The sequence below is a fragment of the Poecilia formosa genome, unplaced genomic scaffold (genome assembly GCF_000485575.1).
Source record: "Poecilia formosa unplaced genomic scaffold, Poecilia_formosa-5.1.2 Scaffold19, whole genome shotgun sequence".
In the NCBI taxonomy this organism is placed as follows: domain Eukaryota; kingdom Metazoa; phylum Chordata; class Actinopteri; order Cyprinodontiformes; family Poeciliidae; genus Poecilia; species Poecilia formosa.
The window spans coordinates 4,074,969-4,087,757 of NW_006799958.1; the positions used below are offsets into that span (position 1 = coordinate 4,074,969).

A 12,789-nucleotide genomic window follows, 5' to 3' on the forward strand; every position below is an offset into this window, starting at 1 on the left:
ACAGATGGGAGCAAATAAGAACTCATCATAAAACCTAAGATGAACTAAATAATATTACACTTGAAACATTTAGTACTACTCTAATGCGCACAGACATAGAGGGGAAAAACTACATTAAAAAAGCCTCGACTTAGAAGCAGAAACTACATAAATGCGTTTTTACGTACTCGACAGCACACAAAGCTCCACAGTAAATTAATCTTTAACCTCATTCAGATTCATAGAAATATAGAAATTAAACATTAAATGTAATTATTTACAATATTTACAAAAGTGTGGACTTTCTTTTTTTCTCTCTCTCCGTCTCGGCATTTATTAAATATTGTGTAATTTCTCACTTCAACCACAAGAGGTCTCTCCATGCTCGAACACAAACCAAATGCACGTGTGGAAGAGGACAGTCCCGAGGGAAACCGGGCTCAGAAACGCTGGAAAAATCCAGCAGGCTGGGAAACGACTCACGTTGTTTATTCTAGCAGCAGTGTCATGACTTAAACTTTGCTACTGGGAACAAAACACAAAGGGGAAAAAAAGTCTAATATCTGCTATGTAAGAGCTGAGCACGGTGTGTAAAACATGAAGAGCATGATCCCAGACTGCTCTCCTCCCAGCTGTTGCTCAACATGTTAGCACATCTGCTGGCTTTCAAAAGATTACTAAAAAGGAAATTGCTTCAGTCTCCAGAAGAGGAAGTAAGAGCTGGGAAGAACGCGACGACTCAGCTTACTTTTTTCTTCTTTTTTTTCCCCTCCATAAAGATGTTTATAGTGGCTTTTTATGGAACCTGAGGAAGAGAGTGTCTTTACAGAGGAACTAACATAACACCAGGCTGGTGAGTTCTACGCTTTAAACGACATTGATTCATGGAAAAAGCATTAGCACGAAGAGATCCTTGACTTGTCATAACGTCTTACATCAGGAATTCCCATGTGGGACGTCCTATGGCTCTGTTCAGGGCTCACTGCTGCTGGAGCTAATATAAATCTGTGGTTAGATTTCCCTTTGGTCACAAAGCACCAAACTTATTCCAACAATGTTTGCTTGTATTGTCTAAAACTCAAAATTCTTGACGTTTAGCACGTCTGATATACTGAGCTATTTTTCCAAATACAAAGTAAAAAAGAAAAACGTATTGGAGGGGAAAAAAGAAAATCACTGTTTCAAACTTAAGACGATTAAGAGATTTGAGGACAATCTGTAAAAGCTTTAACAATAGTTTCCACATTTTGTCACGTTACAGAATCAGAGTCCGAAAAATCAGAATATACTTTAATTAACCAATCAGTCAATCAAGTTGATTTGTTTCGCACATTTCAGCAACAAGGCGGTTCAAAGTGCTTTACATCGTGAAATCATAAAAACATATTTCCTTATCCCTGAAGGGAAATTGGTTCTTTTTTTTTGACAAGCTGCTTTCCAGTGTTAAATATTAGCCAATACAGTATAACACAAGTGACAATTACAAGTTAATATGATCTAAACATAAATAAATGAAGTAAATAAATTGAAATAAGAGCAAGTATGTACATGAAAATATGTGGATCTATAAATCAACAACTAAAATATCTGATGCATTTCAGCCAAATTTTAAGTGACGGACCAACACAAGCCAACAAAACAAATGGGGGAAAGTGGGAGAAAAACATTATGGAGTTTTAAAACAATTTTACAAAGAAACACCTGATGGATATGGAGTGAAATAAAACGAGTCACATTGTTAGTACAAAAAAAAAGACATCCAGCTGTGTGTCAGTATACATACAGATGTTCAGTGAAGGCCTCAGAGGTTAGTTAAAGAGCATGAGAGTAAAAGACATCATCATGAAAAACACACTGTAAACAGAAAAAAGTTAATTTGTCACAAATAATCAGTTTATCCAAGTAAATATATTAAACTGTCATGTTAAACAAACGTAAGTAAAGCAAGTTTGACAAGCTTAACTTTATGACATGTAAGAAATGAAGCCCCGTGTTTGTTTTTTCAGTGCAGCAGAGAGTTCAGGGAGAAGGTTATGAAGTTTAGTCAGGCTCTAAATCAACATCCCACGCTCTGATCGCCTCACAGAGCTGCGTTCAATCCACCATCTGACAAACCCCCGCGGCACGACCGCTAACCTGCCAAGGCATGACCATCCGCTGAAACATGCAGGCTGGCTAATGAGCGCACAAAGCAGAAAAGCAGCCTAGAGCCAACTCTAACTCTGGAGGAGCTGCAGAAATGTGCAAGTTAGGTAGGAGAATCAATGGGCAGAAAAACTAGAAGATGTGCAAAACCCAACTTATTTCATTGACTATTATTTTTTTAGGGGAGTTTGGTAAGCCGATGTACGCTTTGTCTTTTAAACTGGGATTTTATTTTATCTGAAGTTGAGCTTGCGGTCCGGCTGGTGTGGTCTGTAAACTGAAACTGACTTTGACACAAATCTTGTGAAAGAGTGTCGGGAAGAAAGCTGTTGTTGAAAGGAAGTCGAGAGAAACTCCGTCCAGGCGGCACAGCAAACATGAGAAAGAAGAAAGTGATGTTCACGCAAAACAAATAATTCCAGTGCAAAATTCAATAAAAGTTAGACGCAAGATTCCAAAATCAGTGTTCGAAGGCAACCAAAATTAGCTGGAGATATTTTTAAAAGGAAGAATTAGCAAAATTGTGAGTTTCTGGATAAGCGAAACCGATATCAGCTTACATTGAAGGACTTACTGACGTACTTTGAGTGAAACGTGATTCTCCAAAGCATTGACTGAGGTGAGGTTATCATAATTTCTAACTACAATATTTGGGTTTTTACTTGTGAAACCTTTTTCCATAATTTTCCTCCAGATTGGTGACTATGCACGATTTTGTTTTGAATTCATGAAAAAAACAGAATGTGGGAAAGTTGAAGGTCACTTTAAAGGCACTGCTAAGGTGATGTGGAGTTCATCCCAGCTGTCGCAGACGTTTTAGTGGAGTTTAAACAAGAGGCAAAACATTTTTGCCAAAACTTGTTTTCGCTTTTTACTGATGACGAAATGACTGGACAGCTTCGATAAACAATCATCATCAAGTCCAATCAAAATTTCTCAAAGAAAAGTTCTTTTTATGTCCGAACTTTAAATTTTAAAATGTGGCTTATCTGAATGCCTGGCTTACAATTTTTTTATTTTTATATATATATATCACACTTCTTCCAGACGTGGAATGAAAAAAACAATCAGTTGAGTTAATTTATGGGCATATATAAAGTTGTTGAATGTGGATTTGGTTATTTAACAGCCACTGCTCATCGTACGCGGATCTTTCTGGAACAGCGTATGTTTGAATCACATGACTCATATTTGCTCCCAAATAAATAATTTCGCTGATGAATTGTTTTCTTAATCCGTCACAGATGGTTAGCCCGGGTCACACTGTTGTACTTTCACTGTTGAACATTTCGTAGCGTTCTCCAGATGATTTTCTTTTCTTTTCTTTTCTGGGGAGGGAGGATTTGCTCAAATGTTTGTAGTGTTGCAATCTGAACTGAAGAAAGTTTCTTTCTTTTTGTCGTGGGGGGGGGGGAAATCTTGTGGATTTATCTTTATATGACTCAGGAGGAAAAAAAAGAAGTCCAGGATTTTGCTTATTGTCACTTTGTGGGTTGTAGTTGGTTCACGCTTTGTTCGAACAATGTGACATTTTGCAGTGAGCTGTGAATGATTGAGACCGACTCATAACTAAATGCTAATGTATGATTACTGTGACGTTATCAAACAAGTTATCGAGTCATAATCCAATGGGGAAACCCGTGAGCCTTACATTTCTGGCAGCCAGCAATATGCTTGTTTTATGGGAAACCATACTCTTTTTCCTGTCATCTTAAATGTACATTTTTGCAGTTTATGCAGCACTTAACGACATGGATGATTGTTCTAAGATGAGCAATATGAAACAAAGTAAAACTAGAAGAAGCAGCTGAGAATATAGCTATTAAAGAAATATGATGCTTCTGATGGGAAATGTGACTACGAAAAAGAAAACATTATTTTTTTGTTAGCATTCTCAAAGACAGACCTTTGGCTCCAGTTCTGACCAGCATTTTTTCTCTAAATCCAAGCGTCTGAGTCAGCAGAATATGCTTCTTTATATTAGTGGAGCATTCAGTGGTTTCATAAATCTAGTGAACGGAAGCTGCAGAAAGTCTTACTTTACTACAAATATAATGAGAATTTTATGCTGTAATAATGTAACTAGTAAAAATGCATTTACAATTTATCTGATGATAAACATAAAGAATAAACACTTATTGATTTATTTTATAACCACGTTTGTGGATGTCAGCAAGCTTAGTTTATTGAAACAAGAAAAAGAAAACCAATTATTCTGTGAAAAGCTATTCTTCTTTGAGAAAGTTTATGCTCACAAACAACACTCGGGAGTTACCTTGAGGGTTTGGTTGCTGAGTCTGCTAGAGCTTTTGTTTCGTTGCCATGGCATCACGTCTGGTGTGTCCACATTACTCAACTTTGGGTTGTGTCATGTTATTAGAGGAAAACAATGTTTGCTTTCTAAAATGTCAGCCGTAATTTATGCATTATAAATTACGCTGCATAACCTTCAAAATAGGTTATGAAAAGGCAACTTTCCAATTTTTGGAACTTGAAAGGATCATAATAAGGGGAGTTATTTTTTTTTGTGTGTGTGTGTGTGTGTGTGTGTGTGTGTGTGTGTGTGTGTGTGTGTGTGTGTGTGCGTGTGTGTGTGTGTGTGCCAAAGTAACTCCATAATTTTTTTTTTTTTGGTAACTATTGAGTCCAGGAAATTATTTCCAGTTGCAGTCATGACACAGTGGCAGCTAACACTTTCTCCAGTTAGGAGAAGCTATTTTTAGGCCAGCTTACGGTCAGTTATTCACCTGGGGATGGGCATCAGAAAGACTTTATCAGTGTGTTGAAACGCAAGAGGAAGGTGAACGGAGAGCGTCCAGCCGCAATCCAAACACACTCTTCCTTCTCTCTGTGTTGTTTCGTCCCGTGGAGGTGGGACCAAGCTGCTGACTAACTGGCTGAGCTGCATGGTGGAGACTCCACTTTGCACGCACAGGTCAGAGGTGAGGCTTCCTCTCTTTGCTCTGGCGTCCCGTGTAAACTCTCTAATCCTTCCTGTGTGTCTCACCGCCTCGCGCGTTGCTTGCTCTTAGGTGAGTCAATGCACTTTGCATGTTTGCTTTAAGCTTAGGGTACAGAGTTTTTATTTTATTTTAGATTTTTTTTTTAATGCTCTTGTAGGAACTGAATCACCTAATATTGCCCGCATAATAAATTTGTATAAGTAGGATGTCAATAAAACACAGCGTTCAGTGTTGTCTCTCCGACTGAAGAGCTTTTTAACTCCAACCTCAAAAGAGGGCTCACCTCCTTTCTCTTCCTGTCGCAGACGGAGAAACTGTAGTAAAGGTAACTATTCTTAAGCATTGTATAGAATTTTTTCCATTACAAAGCATGTATAGAAAAGCATGATGCAGCTCCTTAAACCTGTGCTTACCCTAGATTGGTTTGGGATTACTAATTAGAAGTGTCAGGATTTTATTGTCTTCTCTGTTTGCTCTTCTGTCTACATTTATTTCTGCAGTTGCAGCAACATGTGTTTTTAACAACAATCACTGCTTCTGGTTAGGACATGGTTAGCCACTTCATGCATGGAACAAGTCAGGTTGTCGTTCAGTAAACCACCAGAGGGTTTCGTGTAAGACTAAACTCTGAGCTGAGGTCAAAAACAAGTCTATATTGCCACATTCCCCATTTTTTTCCCCAAGTCATGGAGCTTCGTGTATCTTGATTTGAGCATTGTTTCTTCTTGAAGCTGTTTGCTTCGTTAACATCTAGCTTTGCCAGAGCACAATTTGTTCTGTTGCGTCACAGCTACTGTTGAAAGAGGTGTGATAAATCAGACATCTCGGAGCATCTCACCACAAACCAAAGCAGATAAAGATCTTCACTATAAGAATACGAGACACGCTTTCACTTTACAGAATGTTTCTCTCTGTCTTGCCCTGTGTCAAGTTGATCCCCAGCTATCGTGCCGCGCTGCGCCAGAGGTAACTCCCGTTGTGTTGCTTCTTTAGTGCAAAATGAGTCATGGATTTTGACAGCCTCCTACGGCTTGTAACTCATCAATCTCAGTTACGGAGATTACAGTAATTACACTTGGAAAGGCCACTACAGTTCGTGTCATGCTTATGTTTTTTCGCTGAAACGATGTATTTTGACACCCTTGAGATTAGCTGCTCCTTCCGTCTACCCCAACTCTGCATCTTTGGTTGAGAGATATTTTCTCATGCTTGGCTAAAAATAGAACGGGGTTCAGACCTCGCTCTCTGACAAAGAGAAGCACGTCCAGTTCTGATCCCGAGCACGCAAGGCTTTCCAAAACAGAAAGCGAACCCAAATGTGAGAAACACCCGAAGATGCGAACAGAAGCGACAAACCCGACACCACCAAACCGCAACCGGCAGATGAGAGGGGGATGGGAGACATTTTTAACAATCAAGAACATTTTCATGGAGCATGTTTGATATCCGTCTACTAGAAAGAGAGAAATTAAACATTTTTACAAGGAAGGAAAACTTTCTAAATATCGGCAATATTACCAAACACAATCCCTCATTCATTGACAGTGAAAAGGTGATTACACAAGTCTGTGATGCCTTGTAATGCCTTGGCAACCTGCCTCAGCTATTGACCACAATGGCCTCCCTAATGGATGATTGGAGAACTCATCACTTTTAGGAACTTCTAGACCAACTAAAAACCTGTCAAAAACTTGCAAGTGGACCTTTTTTTGAAACAGTTTCATAACCTACAGGAAAAATGAAACCATCCATCAATTTTTTATACCTGTTTGTTCTTGCCTATCTCTAGCGGTCATTCGGCAACACCCTGTACACCCTGTACAGTTCATCAGTCTTTCAGAGGGCAACAGAGACAAGCAGGACAAACATGTCCACACTCTCTCAATTTAGATATCGATGAGTCATGTTTTAGAGTGTCAGAGGAATCTGAAGTAGGTAGAGAGAATCTACTTACGCACAAGCAAACTCCATCCAGAAAGACCCCAGACCGCAAGTCGCACTCTGGACCTTCTTGCTGCAAGGGACGAGTGATTGAGGAAAAACCTCACAAACTGATCAACACATTCAAACTGTTGTAAGAACAGTGACATTTTTTTAAAGGAAAAATCTGCAGAAGTCTGCAGAAGTACATCTATTGATGCCTGAAGGCGGTTGAAAGGTTGTTGAGGTTGACCAAACAGCCCATTCAAGTGTGTCTTTGTTCCTTTTTCAAGGCTTATGATTTTGTGGCGCTACAGGCCGTTAAGGACACTAATTGTACAGGGAGTGGGCAAGGAAAAAGAAAAAGGGTGGGGATGGATATGCTGTTCCCAAAAGTTAGGAATGGCACCCTGGACGACTGCGTTGGGGACTAATACAGCTACACCTCATGCAGCCCCGGCTATTTAAATGACACTGGAACTTAAAAGTATCTCTAACTGGCATGGAAATGTTATACATGGTCATTCATTTTGTTTGACTTTTACTCCTTTGTCTTCATCAGCTGCTACAGGTGAACAAGAACTCCTTCTTTCTTTCAGGCGGTCTAGACAGCAGGTGGAGTAGTAGCAAACTGACCTTCTTGTATAGGCGTCTGCAGTTATTTCAGGTATTAGCAGTTGTTGATCTCTCTGGTCAGGAATGAATGACAAAGCTTGATGAACAGACTTGTGGTGGGAACTCTACACCCATTCAGGGCGTGTGTCAGTCAGCGTAGCAAGTTGGGACTCGCCTCGCAGGCTCAGTGTATGAACCAAGGATCGAGGTTTCAATTCCCCTTTTTCATAAGAAATCAAATCTTTCTCCCTTTAAAAAAAAATGTCATTTTTGCTTAGCTTACCATTTCTTCCTAGTAATATAAGGAATGGGAACTAAATTAGCTGATGTGAACTTCACCCCAAAACAATTTTGAGGTCATTCATTGTCCTAAGCTAACCTTTTTAAATCAGCAAATAATTTTGACACAATTTTGACAATTTTCCTGTGTCGTTACACAAGTTCACTTGTGTACTTCTACACGTACGAGTTCGACATTTCACATGAGCTGATTTTGTCGGGTGTTTGGCTAGAGGAGGGAGAGCGATTGTGTCTCATCGTGCAACTTCCATAGGAAATGAATGGAGATGGAGTGACGTCGCAAACCCCAAGAACTTTTAAACAATCATGTTGTGTATAAGGTGTACATATTAATACACCTTATATTCAGAGTTACATTCAGAGAAACAGATTTGCAGGTGAAACTGAGGTGCATCACCAACGTACCTGTGGGGAAACATGAAGACGTAAAGCATTTCCAGTGAGACAAACTGTATAACAGAAAAGCAACGCAGCTTGAAACAGCTATATTTTTGGTTTGTAATTTACTGTCTGACAGTTTCTCTTAGTAGAAATGATTTGCATGTTTTGGCCTCAATGTGTGTTTCACACAGGAAGCTCAATGGTGGTACACCACCTCCAACATCACTTCTGTGGACCAATCAGCTTCTTTGTAAATAACCATCTAATGCAAACATGATGATGGTTTAAGGTTTATAAATTGGTGTTTCTGTTACCTGTGTTATGAAACTGCATTTGTTTTCAGACAGTAAGACTGACTGTAGCTTCAGCCTACAGGGCCAACTAATCTACTGAACAAAGACCCGAGAAACGTCACTACGACATGCAAAATGTTACCTTCTTATAAAAGTTAAACAAAAGCTCAGTTCAAAAATGTAGAGCCACAGAAAACCTGAGGTTTGGAATGATGCAACCATGAGAAAACACAGACTAAAACCACTGGTCTTTGTAACGTTTACATTTAATTCGCCAGTAAAAGTCTAATCTGTGTCTTTGTCGTTTTCTCTCTGTTCCCTTCTGACTTGTCAGGAATCTTAAGTGCTTTGTTGCATCAAATCAACCACATCTCTGTTGCATTATGAGTAACACTAAACTCATTCCTAATTTCAGATTTGGTTTCTCAGCTTGTGAACATGACACAGTGTTGACTACGAAGCCCTTGACGTCAGATGTTTACGAGCCTATCGGTTCCCTACATGTCGTCGGGACATTGGACCCGTGTTCGCTCCTGAGCCTGAGTGTTGAAACGGTCGCCTCACAAACAGATGGACAAAGTTCGCGTGACTGAGCAGGACAGCTCCCTCCTGCTAGCACTTGACTGAAGGCAAACAGAAATAAACACCTTTCCGTCGTGAAATCAATCGTTGCACAAATTTGTTCCGTTAGAGAGGCCCATTACCCAACAGCGTCGCACGCTGTGGTTTCTGCCTCGCAAGCATTTGCTGGACATGTTGTGCTTTGCTCTGGAGAATGAATGAGCTTGTTTTGTTGGGAGCAGAAAGGTCCCTCCGGGAAGCAATCAGAGATTTGTGTGTTATCACTTCAATAAAATAAAGATGAATTTTCCAGTTCCAGGCAGCCACCGCTCCTCCTCTTTGACAAGGACAAACAGAGTAATCACTTTATCGCTCTCTCAACCTCTCCACCGTCTCCATAGGCGGTAGTAACATGGAGCTTTGTTTGCTTGGAAGATTAAGTAGATCCTGATAAAAAAAAAAGAAAAGAAGCTTGGCTCTCCTTTAATCTGAGGTCTGGAAAATCAAATTTTGAGTTTAAACATGATTTTCAATTAAGTTTTTTTTTTTTTTTGCTAGCACAACTAGCTACTGACACAATGGAAGAGGATTAGGACCGATAAAAAAGAAACAAAAAAACAAACAAAAATATTATTCTGTGATTTTTCGCAGAATTTTGATCTCAGAAGATTAAAGTAAAAAAAATCTAATAAAAAAAGGGGAAAAAATCTGAAATTCTGAATTCTGACTTTTTTCCCTCAGAATTATGTCTTTTGATCTCATAAGATTAAATAAGTCCCTTGAATAATAATAAATAAAAAAAAGTCAGAATGCTGAGACAAAATAATTTTCCCTTTGATGAGAGTCATCCATCTCCATCCACCCACTGTCAGGACGACCTGCTGAACTCCTCCTGGGTTCCTCTCCCATGCTGCTCTGTCTAAGCTTGTCCCAGATTTAAACTATGCTCGGCATGCTCTGACTCTGCAACGACTCTGGATGGTTATGCAGGTTCTTAGTCACTCAAGTCAGAGTAATCCCAGGTGCTTGAGCCAGATTAGCTCGACTTCTTCTCTTCTGAAATCTGTGACTTATTTGACTTCCGATCAGAGCTGAAAATTAGCATCTGACTTTTTAAACCAAAACGGCTCCAGACGTATCGTGTCTGAAATTGGTTTTAAGCCGTGAGGTTAATTTCATTGGTGCAGCTGGTAGAGCTGTTGCCTGGCAGCAGGTTTTAAATCCCGGCTTGGGGTCTTTCAGCATGGAGTTTGCATGTTCTCCCCTTACAATCCGTCTTTTGGAAAAAAAAGCTTAGCACCTCAGGTAGATTTCAACCTTATAAATTTTTGGGCTTTGTCACGGATCTTACAAATTTACTTGTGCAATCAGGTTTCTTACGATCTTGCTTTTGTAGGATGCCTTTTATATGTTGATAACTGTTTATTTTTATCTATTTAGTTTTTTTCTAAAAGTCTCTTCAGTGACAAAAAAAAAACAGTTTTTTTATTGTCTTTGTTGTATTAAATAGAAGAGAAAGACCTGATTTTTAGATATTATTCAGTCATTTACTGGTGCAGCCACTAGTGGTCCTGGTGATTCGTGAAATATATAACTGCATTGTAAGTTGCAAATAAAAGAAAAAGAGAGAAAACAATCAAACTTAATACATGATTAGTTTGGACTTTCTGTGTCCAAAGAATAATAAATGCAGCCCGATCAGAATTGAAGGTTAGAAAAAAAGAGAAGAATAAATTTCTCCAAATCTGAACTGTTTTGTAAATTAGATATTTTTAATTCCAACTTGTAACAAACAGGTCGAGGATTTTGCTTTCCTAGCTTTTAATTCAACAGGAACATCAGGAGGACATGCATCACACACATCTCTTTCAGAAATATCATCTTATCCATGTAGATTAGATCTCTACAATATTGTTGTGAAACTACAATTGAGAGTTTAAACAGTCCCAAAGGCATAATACAGACACGCAACTGTACCTGAAACCCCTTTTAGTCAAATGATTCAACACTGTTAGTCAAAACTGAACCCAGTCATTGCTTTGGAAATGAATAGCGAAGCTCCCCCGTCTGCCACTGTCAGTCAGTCACACGTTTGGCGAAGGATGTGGTTAGATAAAGATCACTCTCCGTGGGAAAATCTGTGGTGTTAGAAACAGATATAACCAATGAAACTATAAGACTACTAATGTTTCATTTTGTTCTTCTTCTTTAAGTCCAGAGAACGATGATGATGAAGCCGCATCGGTCTTCAGATGCAGATCAAGCTGCACCTGTCACAAATGTTGACATGCAAGCAGCAGGAAGAGCTTTAAAAGAAAAAAGTGTAATTTCTGTATCCATGGTAACCAGCATCTGAACTGCTTGTTAATGCACTGCCAGTTTGTGTTTGAGCCCTGAGGTGCTCCAAACATTACAGCGTCCTTCCTCTGATGGACAAAGGACACTGGTGGGGGGGGACGTCGCTATGGAGACAGTCAAAAACAAAAACATAGCCATTTCCTATTTGAAGCTGTACACGCTCTGTGTGAACATATAGGTGTAAATAATCTATGGTGCGATGTAGAGGATGAATACTGTAAAGGTATTGCTGTTTAATTTAGGCAGGAACAGGAAGTCACACTTAGCTAACAGGTCTGCTGCGCCGCATCGGCGTTTCTGAGACTTCGCTCGACTGGCTGCATTTTCCAAAACAACCTTTATGTTAAATCTAAAAAGTTATTCTAATCTCCATCAAACACTGTAGAAAAAAAAAAGTTTTGTAGCATTCAGGTAAATGTAAATGTTCTTCTCTGAAGAAAGAAAGGAAGCAAGTCAGTATGGGTCGACATAATCCAGTTTTTTATTCGTTATTTAAAAAAAAAGATTGCCAATAATAGATGTTGATGGGTTCTTTCCTGGCCACGTTAAAGGAAGGAAATCCTGGCAAAACAACTAATGTAACAACCAGAGCATGGAGGAAATGTACTGAACTTACTTAACAGCTTTAAAACACACTTTTAGAAAAAACATCAGAATTTCCTGCCATTTTACTCCTAAAATGCTTTCCCTCTCTTGGCATGGTTATGAAAACTTCTAACATGAACTTGTGTATATTTGCAGTTTTATTTGACTGAGGAGATAAAATATGAAGGTGCGGAGGGGAAAAACAATCATTACCATCTTCAAGATGAACCCAGCAGGAAGAACATTTCTTGGCATTAAACTTAGCCTTGTTTTTAGTTTTGACAGTCTGACCTTAGCATTAGCTCTTTAGTTTTTAAAGACATACAAGCCTAAGCACAGAACAGAATACCTTCAACAGTGAGGGAGACTGGGTGTTTTTTTTTTCTTTTTTAATCATTTGGGTTCATTTAGTCATCAGATACGGAGAATGGCATCTCCATGGACACCAGGCGTGTGCCTGGTTTGAAAGCATTACTCAGCGTTTTTCAGCAGTTTCCGCTGTGACTCCTCCGGTACCGGTATCTGTGGTTGAGGAGCAGAGGGTGGGAGAATGGGGAAGGAAGGAGCAGAGAGAGGAAGAGAAACACATATATTATGAAAATCTTTACACTGGAGGTTTGTGTCAGAGACCCACTGGCTGGCACAGCATGTTCAGATTGCTGCAGTAATCCATAAGGCACGGTCATTTA

At 39.3% G+C, this 12,789-nt stretch overlaps 1 protein-coding gene across 5 annotated transcripts in view; it reads left to right on the plus strand.

Moving 5' to 3' along the window:
* Positions 1-404: 404 nt before the first annotated feature.
* The window catches only part of LOC103134845 (interleukin-1 receptor type 1), a 47,872-nt gene continuing 35,487 nt past the window's right edge, over positions 405-12,789 (plus strand). The window contains exon 1 of one of the 5 annotated variants that reach the window (XM_016669059.1): positions 405-832. The gene's annotated coding sequence lies outside the window, so the exon portion shown is untranslated. The other 4 variants (XM_016669060.1, XM_007547321.2, XM_016669061.1 and 1 more) reach the window with 4 other exon arrangements.